This window comes from Mus caroli, chromosome 16, assembly GCF_900094665.2.
Source record: "Mus caroli chromosome 16, CAROLI_EIJ_v1.1, whole genome shotgun sequence".
In the NCBI taxonomy this organism is placed as follows: Eukaryota; Metazoa; Chordata; class Mammalia; order Rodentia; family Muridae; genus Mus; species Mus caroli.
The window spans coordinates 8,988,120-9,013,393 of NC_034585.1; the positions used below are offsets into that span (position 1 = coordinate 8,988,120).

Consider the following 25,274-nt stretch of genomic DNA (forward strand, 5'->3'; position numbering starts at 1 on the left):
GGTGGGCGCTATGGGGGACTTTTGGGATAGCATTGGAAATGTAATTGAGGAAAATATGTAATAAAAATATTAAAAAAAAAAAAGGCTCACACATACAGCACCACACCTACTCCAATAAGACCACACCTCCTAATAGTGTCACTCCCTGTATCAAGCATATATAAACCATCAGAGGGTATTTTATCACAACAGGAGTGAAATTAGGACACTGCTATCTACATCTATATACATATCTGCATCTATCATCATCTACATCTATAGCATCCATATGCATATCTGTATCCATGTTCAAATCTATATCTATATAGGAACTTGTCCATGCAATTATGGAAACTGTGGTGTTTCTCATCCTACTATCTGCAAGTGTGAGACTCTGGAGAGCTTAGTAGTGAGGTTTTAGTCAGAGTCCAGTGGCCCCCAAACCACTGAAACCAATGGTGTCAGCAATAGTCCAAGTGCAGGAATAAACACATAAAATAGCTCAAAAGGGGCTAGGCAAAGAAAGAAAACTCTCTTTAACCTGCCTATTCTTTTGCTTATACCTCCAGGTAAGGCCTCATTAGAGGGAGGACAATTTGTTTCTCTGATCCACCTGTTAAGACACTATCCCTAACCCCTTTCCTGGACACATTGAAACTAAGTTTGATCAAATACTGGGCCTTACAGGGGCTCAGTTAAGATGACATTAGAAAATCACATTTGACAGTGGTTTTATCAGGTGTCAACTTTGGAATAGATAAACCCCTCCTACTGTGTATATGGAAAGGGTCTGATCAGCTGGTGTAGGCCACATACCTGCTACTATTGCCCTGTGGTAATGAGATAAGTAGACTTGAAGGAGATGTGCAGTGAAGAATACGAGTTCCATATGTGGGTATCTATTGTTACTATTGTTATTATTATTTTTACCTCTCTCCTTCTGTGCCTTATGATCAGTGAAGCAACCTAGAAAGTCTTTGCAATTCAGTTACTGTGAAAACAAACTCGACACCCACCCAACGAATTTGCTTCTTCTCTGGCATCAATAGCTATGATTTGGGTGTGAAGCCTCAATAACAGTCATTGTGTTCTTGCTGTAGTGCTTCCCAGTTTATAGAAGTCTTGCCTCCAAGGAACTAGTAGGCATGATTGCTGTGAAAGTAACTTTCTCGACTATTTTTCCCAGTACACAAAACCCTGCCCTTCCAGCTCTTCTCCCTGACTAATCCCCCATAGGGGTCTAGCAAGGGCCTTGTTAGGGAGAAAGAGAGCTCAAGTGGGTCCCAGAAAGGGTGGGAACTGTTGAAGGAGGATCCTGTCCTTTTTTGATTACTGAGAGCAAAAGAATCCCAGAACGACAGACATTGTATTTGCTTAGACCTTAAAGTTGTGCCCAGACACATATTTTTATCTAAATTCACCTTCCTCATGACAATGCCATATTCACATCTTGGCTTTGAACAAGGAATAGAAGGACTTGCACTTTTGCAGCACATGAAGGAAGAGAGCACTTGTCTCATCTCCTCCCTAATATACCTCTTTCCCCATTCTTCATGCTCACAATCCACCAGGGCTTTGAGGAGGTGACCCTCAGCATCACCTCTCTGAGCATCTTTGGTGGTTTGAATAAGCTTGGCTCATGGGAAATGGCACTATTAGGAGGTAAGACTTGTTAGAAGAAGTGTGTCACTGCGAGGGCAGGCTTTGTGGCCCTATGCTAAGACTCCATCCTGTGCAGAAGAGACTCTCCTGCTAAGTGCCTTCGAGACAGTCTGATCCTGGCTGCCTTTTGATGTGATACTGGCTTCCTTTTGATGAAGATGTAGAACTCTTGGCTCCTCTAGCACCATATCTACCTGCACCATGTTGCCATGCTTCCTGCCATGATGATAATAAACTGAACCTATGAGAGTGTAAGCGAGTCCCAATTAAATGTTGTCCTTTATGAGAGTTGCCTTGGTCATGATGTCTCTTCACAGCAACAGAAATTCTAACTAAGACAGCTCCTGAGTAGTGACCTTCACCCTCACTTCCCCGAGCTCTGGTACTTGCTGTATCTTAAGCAGATTAGATTGGATTAGATTAGATTAGATTAGATTAGATTAGATTAGATTAGATTAGATTAGAAAGAGAAGGAAAAGCTGCAGTTCCTCTGCTGTGCTCTCCCTAACAGCAGAGTGGTGATTTCCACAGCTCCCCCTCCCTACTCTCTAAGACATTTGCCTTCACACACCAGAAATTACTCTCTAAGAGGCAAGTCCCCTGCACCAGGCTGTTACTAAAATCCTGTCATAGACTGCATTGTTGATGCTATTTTGTCATTCTTTGATCCACTCCCACCTTTGTCTCTTATGTTTTTTTATTCTTATTTTTTTTTTTTTACACTTCTAGTAAAAGTGTAAAGAACAATGTCCTGCACCCTGGTTTGTGTTGAGCCTATGATTCTTTAGTCACTATGATTCTAGATATGGTACTGTGCCACCCCCAAGGCTTCATCATCCATGGCCTGTGGCTCATTCTTTACTCACTTTCCTGTTTGTTTTCCATGCCAAGAAAACCCTATGCCTGGGGCATCTAGTTGGATAAAACCCACGTGGAACAGAGGAGAACAGTCTTCCATCCCTACCCAACTCTTGGGTTTAGAACTGAATCAATGCTGATTGGTTCATGCTGTTTCGAAGTTTGAGGAATGTTTGTTACACTGCAAAAGTAGAGATACATATTATTTAGCTTTAAAAAATTTTTAACCATGATCTTCATATGGTTTACTATTTACTTTTCTCACTGCTGTGCCCAAATGACTGATAAGAAATAATTTAAGCCAGGAATGGTTTATTCTAGCTTATGTTTTCAGGCAATGCTGTTTGCCATAAGAAAGAAGGTATAGTAACAGGAGTAAGAGACCAGTTGGCCATAACACATATGCAGTCAAGAAGCAGAGAGCGGGATGTGAACCAGGCTACAACCCTTCCAGGCTCTCCTCAGTGACCCACTTGCTCTGATGAGGCTCCACCTAAGCATTTTCAAAATCTTCCCAGTGTTCAATCACATGACTCTATTGGGTAGATTTCATATTCAGATGGCAGCCTGACCTTGATCAATTCTCTTTTACTTGGCTTTGTCATGAAAGAACTGAAAAAGATGATTGCCAAGTTACCTTGAGCTCTGAACTTAGACAATTCTCAACAACTATAATAATCCTCTTTGTAGATCATTACCAAGTATCTTGGCACCTTCTTATAGTGATGGATGATGTGTCAGGTGAGTCAGACAAGCCATATTTATCTCTGTAATACAAGTGTGCTTCTTCCTTCTGGACATAGGAAAAGCCCCCAGTTACCATTTGTTACAGAAGTAAATAAATTGCTGAGGGGACTACCCAGAAGCACATTTAGATAATCAGCAAGACTATTTACTTTCCTTCCACAGAGACAATCAGCTCAGCCAAGTACGTGTATGAACTGCTCTTTGTGTGGTGATCACTTAATTGGTAGAGATCCCAAAAATTTAATCAACTTATGACATGCTTCTTTTGTGTTTGTACGAAAAGCATACGCATGAGTATGGATATGAATACCCTGGGAGGTTTGAGAGGAATGTTGGGTGTCCTCCTCTATTTGCAATTTATTTCTTTTACATAGGGTCCTTCATGGGACCCCAAACCTCACCAGATCTGGTAGACTGGCTCTGGTTCTTGCCTGACCACATCCCAGGGGTCACAAGCATATACTGACATGCTCAGCTTTTTCACACGGACACTGGGAATTGGGACCCAGATCCTCATGCTTGCACAACAAGCACCTTTACTTACTGAGCTGTCTCCGTAGCCCAAGGAATTCTTGAATGTATACAAAGTGTAAAGTATCACCGAACTTTGATTTCCCAGCCCACTGACTCCTTAAATGTATACAGTGTGTTAAAGTATGACTGAACTTTTATTTATCCACTTATCTATTTTGTTAGCCAACAAATGTAGAGCCAATATATGTAAAATACTTTTAAAAGTCAATTGTAAGTCCCTTCTCTGTTACAGTCTCTTGGACTTCTTCCTGGAGAAGTTTAGTAACTCTATGCCTGCTATCATTTTCTTCCATTCTGCTCTGTGTATTAATTAATGGAACACACTTCTATATTCTTATGTATTTCACTTGTCTCACTCAATACCCAGAAAGTGCACAAAGTCAGTGCACTCTTTTTTGACATTTTAATTGCTATATATTATACTTTCTTTCATCGTAATGCTGATTCATTAGTTTGTTTTCTTTTATTAAATTAAAATTTAATTGAAATTGTTTGGCAATTTCAAGCAAATATATAAAGCATTCTGCTTACATTCATCCTCACAGCTTCCCTAGTCTCTCTCCCACCATCCTCATCCTGTCTTCCTCCTTAAAATATATTGTTTCACTTTAATGTCTATTGTTTTTGCTTTGTTTGTTATATAGTAAAACTAACCAGGACCATCCATGTGGGAAAGGGTGTAGAGCCAGCCACTGGTGCATGGGGGCTCACCAGGGGATACATTACGGAAAAGAATGACTTTTCCCAGCATCCATCCAGGGTAATAGCAAACCTATGAGCCCCTCCTATATTCAAGAGCAAGTTGACAGGCCTAGATGCAGGCCCAATGCAGGCAGCCCCAGCTGTGAGCTCATGATTGCTATGGCAACATCATTTCCCAAAGACTCTAGTTCAATAAATCTAGTCCCAGCCTATCTCAGAGCTCAGCCTAGTGAGATGACCATTGCCAACATGCGTGACCATAGGCATCAAACGATCCATAATTGTAAAGAGGCAGAGTTAACCACAGGAGTAGATGGTCTCATAAAAGACCACAATGTGATAAAGCACCAGGCAAGTGGTGGGCATCAGACTTAGTGCCCCTCATGTGACAAGAGGAAGGGAACAGAGAGGGCTAGGAGGAAGCAATGACAGAGTGCTAGCTCTTTGCACTATTTATTTAGAGTCCTAAAGGGTTCCCAAGGGTTAACTGAGAATGGAAAACACTGAAGACTGGAAATAGAATTGTGAACATCTGCTGGAAAATGGGAAATTTCACCTTAATAGAATTTTTTTCAAAACGTTTTAACTTTTCTCAAAAAAGAGCTATTTCCCTAAACTCATCTGCTTCCTCCTATGTTCTCAAGTCTTTAAATACACCAAACACGATAATTTTCTGAGCAAATCACATTATACAGAATACATTTTTAAGTTTCAAAGCTTAAGCTTCGTAGTGTTTTAAAAAACAGAGGACTGCATACATTTCAGTTCCCATATAGCTGCTTCGTCTGCTTGCTTGCATCGCGGGACATTTTACTCTTAGTTCCAACATTTTGAAAAACTTGGCATCTATAATAGAAATTTCTCTTTCAAAATGACCTCTTCTTTTCTGAGCATGACCTAGACAGTGTAGATCCTATTTGTACTGTCTGCTTGCAGTAAGATTGTTCAGTGAGCCTTTGCTTTGCTCTCTGGAAAGCAGAAACTTTAAGAATACTTATCCCATGTTGAGATGATTACATGATGAGAACTGCAGATCTGACACCTTGATCTGCATGTATAAGGTACACATTTCTGTCCAGATACCCTTCAGAAAAATGCCTTCTGTCAATCTTGGACAATAATTTCTTACTAATCAGGTCAGGGAGGAAATTGGAGAGTGGAACTTAGGAGAGTATCAAGAGAGATGATGCTTGGAAGTAGTCAAAGGAAAAAAAAAGATAATTTTGGGTAGAAAAAAATGGAAAGGCCTTCTCTAGGTAGGTGAGAGACAGGGGTTTGGGAAGAGGTAAGCTGGAACTTTGTTCCTCTTCTGCCCCTGGCACTGGAGTTAAGAGATGTGCATGCTGCTTACCTGTGTTATGCTGGAGGGTGAACCCAGCACTTCTTGAATGCTAGCTAAGTTGAGCTATATCTCTAGCCAAAGGAACCATCTATTTTAATTGTTCTAAAATGGAGAGGATTTCCCAGTTATTAGACCTTCAGTGATAAACCCAGGAAGATCTTGACAAAGGAAAACAAGTGGGTTGCAGTCATATTGAGCTTTCCTGATGCCCATAAAGAATGGGTGGACTGGTCAGCTGCTTGCAGAGAAACCTCCATTTCTTTCTGGAGAAATATTGAAAAAGCAAGTGTGTGAGAGAGAGAGTGAAAGAAATCACAACTGGGAAATGATTCCACTACTGTAACTAGCCAAGCCAGTTTTCAGCTGATCTCGAATAGTCACACATTTCCAAAGGAGCTTCAAGTATGAGTTAAAGCGGTGTGTGGGCTAGAAAGATGGATCAGCCTTTGTAAGTACACGTACATGTAGGCAAAGCACACCTAAAAGAAGAATACATAGATTTTAAAAAAATGAGGATAAATATCTCTTCCTCAGAGCATCAAGGAAGATTCATTATTCAGACGAACCTCTACTGCCTCCTCAGAGACACCAGAGCAGCTGAGCATTCCCTCCGAGAGACAGAGAGAAGAAACTGGGGCATAAAAGAAATTTCACAGGGTATAAGCCACAAGGATTGTCCAGAGCCTCATGTGAGAGGATAATATAGATATCATAACTGACTAGGAATTTGCCTCTGAGCATCCACATCCGCTGTCCTGGCATCCCAATCCACAGAAGCAAAAATGGGACGATAGTAGTGGTGTGTCAGAGTTCTTGAAGGCCTCTGTTTAATGAATCAATTACTGGTTTACACTGCCTTGTTAAAACTCCACAAGCTTGCCCTTCTGGCCTGTGCCTTCCTCTGGGGCAGAGCATCTGTGAGTCTGCCCCTCTGAAGATACCACAGTCTAAAGGTCTCCCAGGAGATCTGCTGCACCCAGGGCAACAGGCAAGGAACCCACCCAAATTACCTCAGCAGCAGGGACCCCAAGGAGCCCAGCAGATGCAGAACCCCTCCCTTCTGCTTGATCTCCACCTCCCTTCCTGCCTATACCTTCCACAGGACAGATCCTCAGTGGGTCTGCCCCTCTGAAGATCCTGCAATTTGAAAACCTCCCAAGAGATCTGCTGCACCCAGGGCAACAGGCAGGAACCTAGCATGGCTGTCCTCTGAGAGGCCCAACAAGCAGCTGATAGAGACAGATACAGATACTTCCACCCAGCCATTAGACTGAAGTTGGGGACTCCTGCAGTTGAATTAGAGAAAGGATGGAAGAAGCTGAGGAGGAGAGAAACCCCATAGGAAGATCAGCAGTCTCAACTAACCCAGACCCTTGAGATCTCTCAGAGACTGAGCCACCAACCAGGCAGCATACAGGAGCTGGCCTGCTCCCCCCCTCAACACCCCAACACATATATAGCAGAGGACTGCCTGGTCTGGCCTCAGTGGGAGAAGATATACCTAACCCTCCAGACACTTGAGGCTCCAGGGAGTTGGGACACCTGGTAGAGAAGAAAGGGACATCCTCTTGAAGACAGAGGGGGAGGAGGAACTGTAGGAGGGGAGACCAGGAGTGGGTCAACATCTGGGTTGTAAAAATTAAAAGTAATAATAATAATAACTCAGGACTGTAAAAATATAAAAGTAATAATAATAATAATAACAATAATAATAATAATAAGACCTCCACAAGGTTGTAGCAAAGATTTACCAAGGCCTTGCTTCTCAGTAAAGTTTAACTGAGTCATGTCAGATAGATGCACTTTGTGCAGATCCGATGACGTGTGTATCTTTCCATGATCTCACAGGCAGTAGGTGAGAGGTGGCTCTCAAGAGCTGTCTTCCACACAAGCACCATAGTATGCACAGATCCGTGCACACATGCACATGTACACACACAGACACAGACATTCACACATGTGTACACACATACACACAGGTGCATGTACAAACACACACATACACAAATAAAAATAAAGAAAGAATGAAGAACTTTGTCTTATCTAGCTCCCAACTTTCCACAGCATAAGGACAGTCACAGAAGCCACAGAGACAAACTTTTTCACCATACTCCATGTCTTCACAGACATCTTCTTCCACCGGATTTCTCCAGTTACATTCACATGTTGAGTTTGCAGACTGGAAACAATTTGACCTCCTGTGGATCACAAAGCCAAGGCCACCTCATTTCATAGCTAGAACAGTTCCTCCCCTTACCAATGACAATCAGTCATTACTTTTAAGATAGATTTTAATCAGTTGACTGGTTTTGTGTGTATGAGTATGCACATTTATGTACGTAGGCAAGCTCACACCACAGTGTATATGTGGGTGTCAGAAGACAATCTGAGGGAATTGGCTCTTTGCTTTCACCATGTGAGCCCAGGGAATCAAACTCAGATCTTCAGGCTTGAGAGCAAGTCACTTGACTCACTGAGCTCTCTTGCTGCTCCTCCAGGCAATCAGAACAGACCGCGCTTTCCTCTCCATTGACACTGTCCACGTTTCCATGGTTCCTGGGGAGCATGTCCTCCTGGCAGCCACTGGGTCAACTGTCAGATCTCTGAGCCAGCATTGGTCAGTGGCCAGCCTTCATGGACATGGGTAGCAGATAATAGGAAGAGGCTTATCTCCTCCTGACATGGAGTCTGGGCCCTGTTAATGGAGGGGTCCTTTCTAGGTTTTGCTCTTGGGACAGTAAGAAGTGCACATCTTTGGCTGTCCTGAGGTATATACAGGCAGAAAGAGGCTCCATTGGTCATTGAAACAAACAGCTTCATTATTGCAGAGTGCTCAGCAGGGAGCTTCCCACATGGAACTCACTCTTCCATCCTGGAATAAGACATTGTACATCCATCCATGTGCCAGGAAGCTAAGTGTCCCAGAGGCCATGTCAATCTCTCAATCTAGGACTCTCCATTGCAGCCTCTACAGAAAACACATCTGTCAGGAGTTGGAGATGGGAATATCTAAAGCTGTCTGACTCGGCTGAGGGCCAATCTAGACTTTCTTCAGGACCCCTTTGCTCTGAACCATCAGTGGATGCTACATAATATGCCACCTTGAGTTCAGCTCTGCTCATCCTACTGTATTAAAAAAATTCATACTCGTATACAAAAACTTGGAGGCATTTGCACACACATGAATGCACACATGTTCACACACATACACATGAGTGTATATGTCCATATGTCCACAGACATAAACAAGTACACATGCATGTCTACATATGTGCACAAGCATACACACACACACACACACACACACACACACANAGAGAGAGAGAGAGAGAGAGAGAGAGAGAGAGAGAGAGGTCCCCTCTCAAATGACAACTAAATAGCAAATAAGAAAAGAACATCTTATAGACCTGCAGATAAGAACCTAAGTAACACATTTTGAGGGAGAAAATATTAGGTTTTAGAAACAACTGTCATCTAGGGTAAGCTCTAGCTGGGTTATATATGCACAGTGCAGTATAGGAACATTCCTCACTTATAGGAGCTGACCTCATAATGTTGCTAAAAAAATTAAAGGAGAGCTAAGCATGTCTGTAATCCCACAGTCAGGAGGCAGGAAGAAGAGGAACACAGCTACATATACGTAGAGACCTTGTTGAAAGAAGAAAGAAAAGGGAAGGGAAATAAAAACAAAGGAAGGAAGGAAGGAAGGAAGGAAGGAAGGAAGGAAGGAAGGAAAGAAGGAAGGAAGGAAGGCCTGCTGCTCAGTGTGCCTACTATGGTGCCAGGCTGAAGGTGGAGGGCACCCTCTAAAGTGCAGTTAGAAATGATCTGTTATAACCATGCCTAAAGACCACATCTTTCATCCTGTCTTTGTTTCTAATTACAAACATTATTACAGATGTTTGAAAATGACAGACTTTAGTGAGCTGATTCCAGCTGCTCAGAAACGATGGTTGAGAGGGTCATTTTCCTTTGCAGGGAGAGTCACACCACACGCATTTGAATGGTTAGTTGAGTGGCAATGGAGACATATACTGGGCTTCAGCTGCATGCTGGCCATTAGCACAATATAGCAACAATTCTAGAAATATTGCATGTGAGGGAAGGAAATTTATGCATTAAACACAGACTAACTGTGGTATGTGGATTGTCTGTCTCCACTCTGTGCCCAAGCAGACATTACTAAACAATCATGAAAGTCTTTCTCGTTGAATTTGAACTCAGAATCTTATCTCAAAACCTGTTATTATCATACAACCACAATTAGCCTTCACATTTAAATAATCATTGGTATATCTAACTCAGAAAAACAAGAACATAGATATTGAGAGAATCTCTGGAGGGGCAAAGATGAAGGCTATCATCCACTCATGAAGTATAGCTAAAAATGAAAGGAAAGGTGGTGTTTTAAGGGTTCATGTAGAATTATAGGAAGAAAAATGAGAGAATGAGAAATTCTGAAAGAGACTTAGAATTAGTACTAAAAGCAAGCATGAATCAAGAACATGTCTTTAGAACAAAGAATGAAGCTTTTTTCAAGACAGCTGGAGCTCCAAGACAATGCTAAATTCAGGGATGGGGTGCCAATGCTTAGTGAACAAGTGCAGAATGCCAGGGTCTCTCTTGGGCACTTCTATGGAGATTTTGGTTTCATTCTGCATAATAGCTTAGGGGGTGAGAAGAAGTGTCTCTGTTTTCCTGCTGCAGACATGGAGAATATAAAACAACAACAACAACAAAACCCATATAAAGCTACAGACATGCATCCTCGCTCTTCCTGTCCCTTATATCCAACAACAGTCATAAAGGTCTGAGGATTGGTTTGTAAATGATATCAAAGACTCCAATACAGACTCTGAGAGGTATCCAGACTGGAAATACCAAAGATAACTGCCGCAGACTGGACTCAGTTGGTCCCTCAACCCACAGGAGAACCAGGGTCCTGGTATGCAGGTGGGCAAAGAATTGGCAAAAAGAAAAAAAAAAGACAAACAGATGTGAATACAAGGGAGTGTTGATCTAAATGTAATTTCTCAAAGCAAGCATCAGACTCATATTACAGAAGAAAAACAAGAAAGCTAGGCGATACAGCAGCCAAGGTATAAGCTGGCAGGAGCCAGGCAGTGTTTACGACTGAGATAAGATCAGCCCAATCTTAAAATCAGCTATTCACAGGAGCCAGGTAAAAGGACTGATACGCCCAGGTGCAATGCTAGTCTATTTTTAAACCCACCACCAGGGGTCCCTTAGTAAATATCTAATTATGCTATTCCTAGTGAAAAACATGTACCCACCAGGGAAGTTCAGTTCTGCTAACCTTTTCATGAATGGTACAATACTCCAGTCCCTCCTTAAACCACAACCCACCTTCTTTCTACTATTATGTAATGTAGGCTGCCATTCATGTCTAAGTTTACTATTTTGAACTGGCCCTGAGATTTTTAGCTCTTATCTGGCAAACTGTCGGATGCCTGATTACTATCAACACTGGAGGCATTTCATCTGAATGAGTAACATTCTTACGAAATTCCAAGCCCAGGTTCAGCTCAAGGACTGCCTAGGACATTGGTGAAGGCCAGGAAGCAAAGTTCAACCTAATTTAGGTATTTGTAAAATACCTAAATTTTAAATACCTTGGATGCAGCTATAATAAAACAATACTGAAAGAAAGCACACAGAACCATTCACCAACTATAGCAAGGACAAATCTGAAATACATCTGTTTATGTGGCACCAGAAACTTTCCAGGAGACAAGCTTTTGGGCCAGCCACGCAGTCTTCACTGGAGTGGGTGTGGCAGATAATGCTTGCCTCCAGGATTTGGAGTTGTTTCCAGCAATTTGTAAATTCAGATTCCACCTGGATCTCCAAGCTGCTGATATTCTCTCCCTAAGCCCCTGGGTGAAAGAGAGGCAGTTAGATGCGTGGCTCCTGATATGGACATGCCTGGGCCATAACCTGGCTTAAAGTCTCTTGAGTTCTGTCATTTTAAAAACTATATTACTGCTGATAAGGTACAGCAAGACCAGGCATACATATGAAACTGGGGTCTCATGGCCAGTTGCAGTGATGGTTCTAGGGAAAAAGACTGTCAAGGAGCACCCAGAAAGCACCAGGCTCAAAGTGAAGGCAGTAAATGTCAGTAGTGTGCACCATTGGTAAAATTCCTTATTGTGGTATTTTAGGGGAGATTAGCCAGCTTAGGGCAGGCTCTGTTGACAACTACTGCATGTTGCAGGCCCACTGAGCCTGACCTGAGATAGTTAGGAAGGACACGTTGGCCTAGATTAAGATGTGCAGATAGCAGACGTAGTTGCAGTTTGGATTTAAGAGCTGTGTGGGAAGACCTGACCAGCCTCTCTCCAAAGCTGTTATCTGTAAAGTGAGGATATTGAAACCCATCCTTTGGGTTTGTGCAATGAAATAACAATGAGGCTGTAACGTGGTACCAAGAAGTGGTCAATAAGATGTGTCATTTTAAGTAATAACGTTGTTAATAAAGTCATTTATACCTTAAGGACCTCTCTGCTTATAACGCAGAGTGTTTTCTTGCCCTGTACCCTCTTCCAGAAGCATCATTCTATTGCCACCCCTTCTCAGCCTAGATGCTTTGGGCTAGGAGTTACATCTGATTGGACCATAGGGTGTGGCTGTTATTCATCCATTGGTTGGTCAATGACAGCTGAGACCTTCTGACATAAAAAAAGAAGGTGGTCAAGAAACATATTAGCTAGTAGTACAGCCAATGAGATTGACTTTCTTTTAAAATAGGAAGTGGACTCATTAGGACAGAGGATAGGTAATAAAGCCAAGAGATAAAGATGTCAGGGAGCCAGCTGGAGAGAAAAGACAGATGGAATAGGTTTGTAGAACCACCTTTGAGTTCCAATTATCCTCCTAGCTCCCGTACACCAAGATTTGCTTTCTGTACCAGCTCTCTGCATCCTTTTACCACACACAGCATAAAAACATGCACCTATAGGTTTTTAAGAATAAAAGAAACATGACCTATTAGCAGATGTAAAATTCAAGTTCAATTTTACATAAAGCCACAGAGATGACATGTGACTGTCACTCTAGCTTCCTCCATAACTTGTTCTGAACCAACTGCTCTTTCCTTATCTGTGAAATTGCCTGGGCAGCCTCCAAGGCTCTGAGATAACACAAGGTTCTCATGCGTTGTCTTCAAAGCTTGCTGAGCTAAGTTGAGGATTGGGTCATGGACTCCAGTAGGATCCAAGCAGAGGCATCCTACTTCCTTAGGCAACAATAAAAATTATCTTGCTGCTTGTGCCCTGTATCTCCCTGATGTCTAGAGAAGAAATAGAGACATGCCATCAGCCAAAGAAAGGAGGATAAATATAGCCTTTGTCAGATTAATATCCCCAGGATTACTCATGACTCTTTCAAAGTGAAGCAAAGATCATGTGCCGCCTGACAGCCACCCATCTGGCCCGAGAAGACTCACCATATGGATGGTTCTCGCTAATTATAGTTAAATACTGAAGGGAGGGGGTTCCAGTGTGGAGGCTCCTGAGACTAGAAGTTTCCTCGTCCCCCTTTCTGGGAGCTCATGAAAAGGCTCTGATAGTTACTGTTCCCAGGCTTGTCCAGATACTTTCAGGTAAACTGTCTCTGTAGAACTGACGTTCACCAACTCAAAGGTAGAGTAGAAACCATCATTCGCTGTGTTGTCACAGCAAGAGGAAACATGGATAACACACCATTCCAAGAGCATGGATTGGATCCTGAGCAGAGAGAAAGGGGAAAGGAAGAGAAGGGAGGAAAAGAGGGTGAGACAACGTGATAGATAGATAGATAGATAGATAGATAGATAGATAGATAGATAGATAGATAGAGCGAGCATCCATGCTTGGCTTCAAACAATTTCTGAGAACAATCAATTTGGGTGAATGAGGGAATGGGGAGTACCAAATTCATGGGAGAAGTCATCAGTCATTTCATTTTGCCTTCATCCTTTCTCTGTACCTGGACCCTCACTCTTTAAGCACAGCTCATTATTCTACTAACAGCACCAAAGTAGGCCACCCTTCCTGCAGAGACTCAGTCCTTAGAATTCAGATAGGTAACATACACAATTAGAGTGGAACAGGTAATCAAAATTCACATGACTCCCTCAGTGTTCATGAACTGACCTAGTTTTCACACAAATGTGGACACAAAGGAATAGTTCTAAACTAAAACCAACAATGAAAACATGAGGAGAAGTGGAGAAATGGCTGCCGATGCTTGGCTTTAGTCAGGGAGACAATAGGATGTGTGAGGATGGTTCATTAACTGGAGAGCCTACACTGGGTGTCCAGGGGCCACCTCTGTGCAGGCTAGAGTTGTCATTTGTTAGTGAGTGATGAATGGCCATTTACAGAGATACTGTCAACTAGGGTATGAAAGTAGGATACTCTATTCATTAATTTTGTAAAATGTTAGTAGTGAACACTAGGAATTACAGGATGCAGTGACAGTACTCCCTAGAGGTCCTTGTCAGCTGAGGAAAATAGCTCCCTTCAGCACCAACAACACAGAGGTAAGCCTGCCGAGACAGCCTCAGAATTTCAGACTTGGGATGTCATTAGAACCCTTTGAATTCAGCTCCACTTGAATAATTTACCACCCCTAAACTTCCCTGCCACACAACAAATGTCATTTGGTTAAGCCTAGACCAGAGATGATAAGTGAAGCAGGCTTTTTACTTACAGACTACATTATTGTTCTTTTGTTTTCAACAGAAATTTGGATTCATTCCTTAAAAGTTTAGAACCTGGGATAAGAGAGCTGCCCAAGAATCAATGGGGTAACCTTAGCTGTGACTCACAACACTGGGGACATAGAACCTGAATAGGCTACCTCTTATAGCCAGGTAGGAACCCCAGTGGAGTGGTAGGGACACCAACCCACCCACAAGACTTTCAACCTCAAATTTATCCTGTCTACAAGAAATGCAGGCACAGGGAATGGAGCAGAGGCTAAGAGAATGGTCAACCAATAGTCAGTCCAACTTGAGACCCATGGGCAAAGAATAACCCTGACACTATTAATGATACTCTGTTGTGCTTGCAGACAGGATAGCATGGGTGTCTTCTGAGAGGCAGTAGCTGACGCAGACACTAACAGCCCAACAGTGGATGGAGCTTGTGAACTCTTATTGAAGAATAGGAAGGATTGTGGGACTGTATGTAACTACACAGGAAGAATAACAGGGTCAACTAACCTGTACCCTTATGGCTCTCAGAGTATGAACCACCAACCAAAGAACATACAGGGACTGGGTCTCAGCCTCCCAGCACATATGTAGCAGATATGTAGCTTGAACTTCATGTGAGTCCTGAAGAACTAGAACAGGGGCTATGCCAAAAGCCGTTGCCTGTATGGAGGATATGTTCTTCTAGTTAATCTGCCTTGTCTGGGCTCAGTGGGAAAGAATGTGCCTAGCCTTGCAGACTTGATGTGATACTCAGGGGCCCCCCACCCATTCAGAGGAGAAGGGGAGGGGGAGGGGAAGGATTGTGGGAGGGATGGCTGGGAGGAGGGCAGTGAGCTGGATGTAGAGTGAATACGTTTTTGTTTTTGTTTTTGTTTTGTTTTGTTTTTAAGTTATTTCTGGCTCCACAGGGTAGCACACACCAGCAACAGGTTGCAGAGGTGGCTCTAGCCTTCTCTGTCTTGCAACTTTACTTTGAGGTTTTGTTTCTCAATCTCAGCGTCTGTCTTTTTCTGTTTATTACTTCCAGAACAGGGAGAGGCTGTGTCCTGAGTGATGCAAAGGAATGATGGGGATCATATTTTCTGTATTTCTTTTTTTATTGGTTATTTTATTGTTTTACATTTCAAACGTTATCCCCCTTCCCAGTTTCTCCTCCACAAACCCCCTATCCCATCTTTCCTCCCCCGTGCTTCTATAAGGGTGCTCCCCCAACCATCCACTCACTCCTGCCTCACCACCATAGCATTCTCCTACACTGGGGCATTTAGTCTTCACAGGACCAAGGACCTCCCCTGACATTGATGCCAGATGAGGCCATCCTCTGCTACATTTACAGCGGGAGCCATGGGTCCCTCCATGTGTACTCTTTGGTTGGTGGTTTAGTCCCTGGGAGCTCTGGGGAGTCTAATTGGTTGATATTGTTGTACTTCCTATGGGGTTGCAATCCCCTTCAGCTCCTTCAGGTCTTGTCCTAACTCATCCATTGGGGTTCCCATGCTCAGTCCACATCTGCATCTGTATTGGTCAGGCTCTGGCAGAACTTCTCAGGAGACAGCTATTCCATGATCCTGTCAGCAGCGATTCTTGGCATCAGCAATAATGACCAGGTTTGGTGTCTGCAGATGGGATGGATCCCTAGGTGGGGCAGTCTCGAGATGGCCTTTCCTTCACTCTCTGCTCTACTCTTTGTCCCTGTATTTCCTTTAGACAGGAGCAATTCTGGGTTAATATTTTTGAGATGGGTGGGTGGCCCCATCCCTCAATCAAGGACCATGCCTAACCTCTAGATATGGTCTCTACCGATTCTCTCTCCCCTTTGTTGGGTATTTCAGCTGATGCCATTCCTATTGGGTCCTGGGAGCCTCTTGCTTTCTTGACATCTGGGACGTTCTAGTGGTTACCTCCAGTTCCCCATCCCCTACTGCTACACACCTCCATTCAATTTCCTGACCCTCTGTACTTCACCCCCATTTCCTAACCCTGTCTCCAAAAAAAAAATCTTGAAATTTTTCTGTATTTCTAACATGAGCTTGCCAGAGATGCATCTAACTGATGCTTGGTTGTAATCCCTAGGTAGTTAGGTTACACTGCAAGCAGATACTCTCAAAGCACTTCAAATACATGGTGCAGTGAGATGAAGTTAACAATGTGGGCATAAGGGAGTAATAGTATCTCCCTGTTATCTTAGACCTAGTAAGCAAGCAGTATAATAGATAAAAGAATCTTCATCAAACTTCAGAAAATATTTGTATAATTCATGGCCATTAGGTACAAGGAATTGCCTGGAGAGATTGTGATGAGAGAGAGAAAGAGAGAAAATGGCTGAGAGAAAACCAGTGTCACCTGTCACCCTGATGAGCCTCCTTTTGCAATTTATGAAGACTGTCAGTTACTAACCATCTAAATAACCCATTTCCAGGACAGAGATTATAACTGAAGCAGAAAATGCCAGAAATCAATCCCTTGTTTTGACATTATTATATTTTTCTGAAAATAGAACACAGCCTCATCTATATGGGTGCCATGGAGTAGGAAGCAGCCTGAGTTAAGAGCTGAGAGGTGCTTTTAACTATATTGATATTTTGCAAGATTGTTTTGGGTGAAGATTCTGCAGCTCATTCAAGAAGATTTGAAATGGAGCCAGGGGACAGAGGAGCTCTTCTCACACCCCGATAGCAAGGACTCTTGGATATGACACCCAACTAGAATCTGGATTCCTCTGTCTGTTTTCTCAACTATGTAACTCATCTCCTCAAGCCTCAGTTTCCTTATCAGTACATTGGGGACAGCAATACCACTGGCATTGTGAGGGCTGTTAGTCAAAGTAGATGGTGTCTTACTGTTCATCTTAAAAGTGTACACAGAATAAGAATAAACGAATGCCGGCCAAAGAGATGGTTCCGTGGATAAGGTGTTAGATGTGTATGCCTGATAACCTAAACCTGACTCCCAGATTCCAGGTAAAGATAGAATCAGAGAACCAATTCCACATAGTTGGCCCCTGACTTCTTCACACAGGTCCCTTGCACATGTGCCCCCCATATATCATTCATGTATATACATAAAATAATCATAAATTAAAATTTCACTGTGCCCCTTCTTAGAATTGGGAACAAAACACCCAGGGAAGGAGTTACAGAGACAAAGTTCGTAGCTGTGATGAAAGGATGGACCATTTAGAGACTGCCGTATCCAGGGATCCATCCCATAAGCAGCTTCTAAACGCTGACACCATTGCATACACTAGCAAGATTTTGCTGAAAGGACCCAAATATAGCTGTCTCTTGTGAGACGATGCCGGGGCCTAGCAAACACAGGAGTGGATGTTCACAGTCAGCTATTGGATGTATCACAGGGCTCCCAATGGAGAAGCTAGAGAAAGTACCCAAGGAGCTAAAGGGATCTGCAACCCTATTGTTGGAACAACATGATGTACTAACCAGAACCCCGGAGCTCTTGTCTCTAGCTGCATATGTATCGAAAGATGGTCTAGTCGGCCATCAATGGAAAGAGAGGCCCATTGGACTTGCAAACTTTATATGCCCCAATATAGGGGAATGCTAGGGCCAAAAGAATGGGAATGGGTGGGTAGGGAAATGGGGGGCGCTATGGGGGACTTTTGGGATAACATTGGAAATGTAATTGAGGAAAATATGTAATAAAAATATTAAAAATTAAAAAAAAAATTTTAAATGAACTAATAGATGATGGTCTTGTTGATAGTTTTACTCTTTGGACATATGTGTTTGTAGAGATGGGGGATGAGAATAATAAGAAAGAAGATAAGGAGCATGAAGAAGGGGTGTATTGGGAGGAAGAGGAGGATGACAAGGAGGAGAGAAAGATGGGAGAAAATGGAAGGGATGAGATGGGTAAGAGACAGGGCATAATCTTTAACAGGCTGAGCTCTAAGGCAATCAGATGGGCTTTGATTTATGTCCAGCCTCCATGCCTGTATCTTGCTTATACTGTTTAACTTCTTTCAGACCTGCTCTACTGACCTCTATGGGAGACAAGAACACTGCTCTAACTGCTAAGTTGTCTCAAGAGCTGAGTGAAGAACTGTTTAGAACAGTGTGTGGCAAATATACCCATCTTACCCCCACCACAAAATTGTGTGGTTATCGACTGGGCATTCTTTTTATTTCTTTCAGGATTACTTATTTAATAAGCATGGTTGTGGGATTTGTGGGAAAATATTGAAGAGTATGTAGACAATAGAGCTTGTCATCCCTGTTAAAATATGACCAAGTTTGAATTTTGATTTCTATAAATGGGGACAATAATCACCTACCTCTTGGGGTTACACTGATATTGAAATGAGAGCATGATTTACCACCCTGATCACTGTGACCTCTGGGTTTACATGGAAACTGGAAGAGCCATATAAGTGACTCCATTGTTAGCCATTTCCCAGTGACTCCATTACAGTGTGTTCTGTCATACCAGCTGTGGCCCTTTCATACCACCTGGCCCTTCTATAGTATATCACTTGACCAGGATGAACTTCTGATCCAAATTTGACCAATCTGGTTTGCTCTTTGAAGTTGTAATCAGGAACTGAGTTTTTCCTAATCATAACGAGCAGTTCATCTATAATTATCCGCTTGAAAGGAAAATCTGAAAGTCATCACACCTCCCCACTTCAAACATGTACATGGCTCTCTATTGTTCTTGAAATAAGGTCATAGCAAGTCTTGAGCCATGATGGTCATTTCAAGTCTATTCTCAGGCTATGTTAGTTTTCACCCCAGTGCTGCAAACATGTTGGCCCTCTGTGGTTTCTGAACTCACTGGGTATGTATGTTGGCCAGTTTTATGTCATCTTGACACAAGCTGGAGTTATTTGTGAAGAGGGAACCTCAGTTAAGAAAATGCTGCCACAAGATTGCCTTGTGGCAAAGTCTGGGGGACATTTTCTTGATTGATGATGGATATGGGATTGGACATCTCCCTGTGGACAGTGTCACCTCCAGGCTAGTGGTCCTGGGTTCTATAAGAAAGCAGAAGGATGGAGAGATGGTTCAGCGGTTTGGAGCACTGACTGCTCTTCCAGAAGATCTGAGTTCAATTTCCAGCAACCACATGTAATGGGATCTGATGCCTTCTTCTTCTGATGTATCCGAAGAGAGCTACAGTGTACTCATGTAAAATAAATAAATAAACCTTAAAAAAGAAAGAAAGGAAAGAAGAAAAACAAAAAGCAGGCTGAGAAAGCCATGAGGAGCAAGCATCTCTCTGTGACTTCTGTCTGCATCAGTTCCGGCCTCCAGGTTCCTGCTCTGTTTAAATTCCTTTCCTGACTTCCCTGGAGGATAGACTATAAGCTGCAAAATGTCATAAACCCTTTCTGCCTCAAGTTGCTTTTGCCATAGTGTTTTCTCACAGCAACTGAAACCCCAAGACACCAAGACTGCCTTGCAAGCAGCCCTTTGTACATTCTGTTGCCTCTACCTGCAATGACAGTGCCCTGGTTCTTTTCCTTTTGTTTCTGGTATTTTGGTGGACATTGTATCATGCAAACCCTCTCAGACCTGCTCCACTGGGGCACCTTTGTCTGTTTATCTCATACTTTGTTCCTTTCTATCGCACTAATCACAATTATAATCACACATGCATATGTATAATTATTTTATTGCTAGCTAGATATTCTGGAATCAGGATCAGTTTTGCTTTTGTATCTGTTTTACCTGCCAAGGTTCATGACTCATAGGCTATGCTCAATAAATCCTTGCTTAGCCAATGATAAAATTCAACAGTGGCTGGATCTGTAAGGTGAGAGATCACATAGCCACTCTGTTGGGACTCTTAGAGCTGTCATCTTCTCTATATCTCTTAACTCATCCTCCTCTTCACATTTTCTGTAGGCTCAGTAAAGGCCCTTAACACAATTCCATTCAATTCTTACAGTTTCTTTAATCTTAAATAAGTGTATTACTCTTGTCAGCACTCCAATCAACTCTTTCATGCCAGTATAAGATGGAGATGGAGAAAGTCCTGAGGGCTGTTCTAAGAGGATTCAAGATGAAGATGAACAATGCTGGCAATGATAATGGCCAAATTCTGGGAAACACAAAGGATGTTGATAGTTTATAACCACTGTTATTTATATCCTGGCTCAGCAGACTCAGCCTGCCAGGAAGTACCACTTCAGTTATTTCTAGTCATGGTAGGGCTTATCTTCACTTTTTAAACTGCAATACCTTCCTTAAACTTCTGAATCCATTCCTTCACTTTAAAAACTCTTTCCTCTCACAAACCGTAGAGTGAATTAGTCACCTAGTAAAATGTAAATCTCTCCTCAGCAGAGATGGAGCATTGAAAGCAACATGTAAAGATCTCATGTATACACCACAGAGACATTTTGATTTCTCTTAAAACTTAAAAAATACCCCAGACTCTATGTCTACTCTAGGTAAATTGTTTATCCAACTAACCAAGTCTTTTCCAATGATCAATCCAGACCAATATGCACGTGGTGGCCGCAAAACTCTGGGTATATTTTACTGCTTCTTCCTTTTTTCTAAACTCACAAAACCAAACCGGGAGAGTCCACCTCCCATTGCACTATGTATGTGTAGATGAAACAAAATCCCTGATAGAGACATTAAAGCAGGGAGAACTTGTTTTGGCTCGCTGTCTCCAAGTCCATGATCACATGGCACTAAGAAATTGTGGAGAATATCATGACTATAGAGAATGTGACAGTATGAAGTATGAAGTATGAAGCAAGAATCAGGACACAGGAAGGCCTAAGGCTAAGAAGACCCCCCTCTTCTTCAAAAGACCCTATCATCTTCAAACCTCCTACCTTTTACCACTTCTTAATAACTTCAGCCTGCCATGAATCCCATTCATTACATCAGAAGCCCATGACCTAATTGTCTCTGGGATTTTATCACAGACATATCCAAGGTGCACCTCACAAATTTAGCGAGCATTTCTTGATCTAATCATGTCGAGGATAAGAATGAGTCATCCCAGTTACTCTACAAAAATGTTCCCCAATCTGCTTCCTTCCTCTCCGGTGTCATCATAGTCACTCCTGTGTACTCTCTCTAGAGTGGCTGGGTTTCTTTTCTAGGCTGACCTCTGCCAGTCTTCTTGCCTTTGTAAATGTAGTTTTTATAATATCTGTTCTTGCACCTCCTCTGTAATTCAACTAGCATTTTAAGGCACACTTGGAACTAACTACCACCGATCTCTGTCTCATCCATCTACAGACTTACAGCTGCCAGCTCCCTATCTCATAGAAGCCAATTCCCATCCTCCCAGTTTGAGTCCACTGACCCCTTGCAACAACCCCACAGCTTCACTGTGACTTCAATTAGTTTACACTGCTACTCTTCCCTCCTTAATGAATCCTTTCACTTGCCTACTCAATGTACTTAGATTTCCTGATCCAGTAGCAATATCTACTTCCAAACACTATGTTCTCAGGATATGCCTGGTAAAACTCAGCCCTCGATGCAGCAAAACATATGCCTTCTCTGGGTTCCACCTGAGCAACTAAAACCAGCAAAGAGAAACCCTAGACTATTGGTGATAGTGCACCTTCTGGCACTGTGATTGCTTTTATGTTCTCTAAGATCTATTTCAGTCGCATGAAGCTGTTGGAATGTTAAGCATTAATGAGTACACAATGGCTGAATCACTCCCTGCCATAGAGTGCTATCCGTGATCCCAATCCTTGTTGGTATTGTGTTGTCATTGTCATTAACCTGCCGTCCATTCATCTCACAACCTCATTCCTTGCTCGGTGTAGACATTCGAAACATTCAAATGACACTTCCCTAATCTTGTCTTCAAGCCCCAGAATCTCTACTGATCTTCTCTTTCTTCCCTCTTTAAATTGTTTCTCAACTTCCAAAAGTCTACCCATCCGTGTATGATCAAGACAGTATAATTATTTTTGACAGTTTCATACCTATGTGCACTGCTTTTTTTATGCTCACCTCCACCCATAATCACCTGCTCACTCTCTTCTTTTCCATCCCAACCCCTTCTTCTTCCCAACTATCTCTTCAGTGGATACATCATAGTAAAATGAGACTGCGCCCTCCAAACACCATTATCAGTTAATACCTCTTGCAAAAGGTGTAGGGCTTCGTGGATACCTGCTATATTCATGATGCCATGTAGAAGAATGCAGTATTATATAGATATCTACAGCTACTATGTGTCTTTGAGACTTGTGCAATTTTCTATCTTCCTTCTCTCCTCCTACTCCCATAACATACATAAATGCTAGTCATCTTCTGGACTGATGTGTAAATCACTATTTTCCATGCCTGAGGCTCAAAACAAACTCTCATATAAAGAGCTGACTGCATGTCTGACAAAATGGCATGGGATATTTAACCTCTAAGTGGAAAAGGATTTGGTCTAGGAGAATAACCATCAACTACCTTAAATAAAAGGAGATAATCCCATAATTAAAGTTTTATTTGATTCAAGGATTTATACCCTGAAAGCCATTTTTCCTTCAGAATTGCAATTCATTATCCCCAAAGCAATTTAGTTCTGGTGCTTATGGTATAAGAACTTTCCTGGCAGAATGGGTGACTGAATTAATTACATTAGGCACCATGATATTTAATTAAACCCATAGGAGAGTATCCATAAACATAACATCTTGGGAGGTATTTGCTTCATTGGCTGGGCTTTCCAAGGAGCCCCAGCATCAATACTAATCCATAGGAAAATGCTTAGAACAATGTGGTAGCTTAACAATGAAAGGATAATTTGGTTGAACTTAATCATTGTTGTCCCAATGCAATAGCAAAACCATATCAGTTTGCAAAACAAATTTGGAGCATTAAAGAGCATGCCCTTCTCCACCACAGCCTGAGGATTACACTGAATTTCACAGCTCATGACTTTTTAATGACAGAGACAAATGACAATTTCATCATCAATGTGTGCTCTTACTCAAAGGAAAGCTCTAGAATGATATCATGGATAATGATATCACCTGGGAAGGCTTCTGGCTGTGAGTCACAGATGCAAAAAGAGTTTTGTTTCCTTTTCTGGTTTTGCAGAGGAACAAGGAGGGGCAGGGCTTGGTTTCATTATCCTTGGGTTCCTGGTCTCATAGAACTGAATCTTTAAAGTGGTGTGTATGTGTGCATGCTGCACAGGTGTGTGCAGGACCACCCAAAGAGAAAGGGTGGTGGGCATTAGATTACCATGAACCAGGAATGGTTCCATGATGGCAAAATGATATCCAAACAAAATTTCTTTTTTTAACTTTTCTTCCTTCTTTCTATTGATTTGTTGAAGATTTCAGAGTTATTTTCTAACACTCACATCTTCACAATATGTCTGCTCATGGTGCTGGTACATCCAAATATGATAGGGTGGTAATAACACTGACTGTAACGGTAGCCATGGAAATGTTAGCTGCAACAACAATGATGTCACTATAGTACTTACTGAATTTGCATCATTTTCTAGCACAATGCTAAGAGCTCTTGCCAGATACTATTGTTCTTGGACTCTGTAAATCGAGAGAGTGAAGACACAGAGAGCTGAAATTATATGCTCCAAGACATATAAACAACAAATAACAGACCCTAAGCTCAAGTCTATGAAACACAGCAAATCCTGTTTCCTTGGCAATGCATTGCCATGAAAAGCTCAAAGGAAGCACTGATTCTCCTGGCTTCCATGATCAACAAATACCAACAGTCAGACATTCTGTTCAATTCACAGATAGAGACAAAGGATCAGAAATCATCAATGCATATGGAAGACAGAAGAAAGTTGCAAGAGATCAACCTCAGGAACCAAGCAATTTTACATGAATCTCTCTTCTGTGGTTCCTTCAGTGGCTCACATACCTGCTGGCTTGGATACAAGTGATAAGAAAACAGATTAAATCAGCTGTAATGCTCTCAGATTTTGAGATGATGGTTCTTTGTAGAGAACATGACAGCCATTCTCTTGGGCAAAGCTAGGCTTACTGAAGAGCAGATAGACTTGGCAGCACAATTTATCTCAAATCTTTGGAGTTCTCCAAGTTGACTGTATAAGTACAGACCACCATACCTCTTATTCTAAAAACATTACTGGCTATTGCCCTCCAAAATATAAACAGCAAGTCACCACAGATCCTTGGTTTTTCTCTTTAATAGGAGGAAGAGATTTGTTTCCCTAGCACTCTTTCTGCATTATTATCAGTCAGCGAGAAGACTCTATTCATTATTTTTACTTACTTTTCTTTCTACAACAGTGATTCTCAACCTATGGGTTGTGACCCCCAAAGGGGTCATATATCAGCTATCCTGTGTATCTGATATTTACATTATGATTCATAACAGTGGCAAAAATACAATTGTGAAATAATTTCATTATGATTGGGGATCATATAGAGTAACAATATTGAAGGGCCACCACATTAGGTAGGTTGAGAACCACTGCTCTACAAGTTATACACACTGCTGTGCTGAATATATATCCTCTAACTCAATTACCTTATTTTATAAACATTTTAAAAATACCTTCACCCTAAAAATACGGTGCTATTTGTGTGTGTGTGTGTGTGTGTGTGTGTGTTTACTGGATATTTTTTTATTTACATTTCAAATGTTATCCCCTTTCCTGGTTTCCCCTCTGAAAAACACCCTCCCCATATCTCCTCCCCCATGTGTGTTTTTAATTTGCATAAATAAGGTTGTTCTATAAAATTAAGTCTGCCTCTTCTGTCTCTTCATTCACACTGGACTT

At 42.0% G+C, this 25,274-nt stretch overlaps 1 pseudogene; it reads right to left on the reverse strand.

The window, feature by feature from the left end:
- Window positions 1-25,274, reverse strand: part of LOC110312003 — an 85,834-nt pseudogene that overhangs the window by 27,482 nt on the left and 33,078 nt on the right.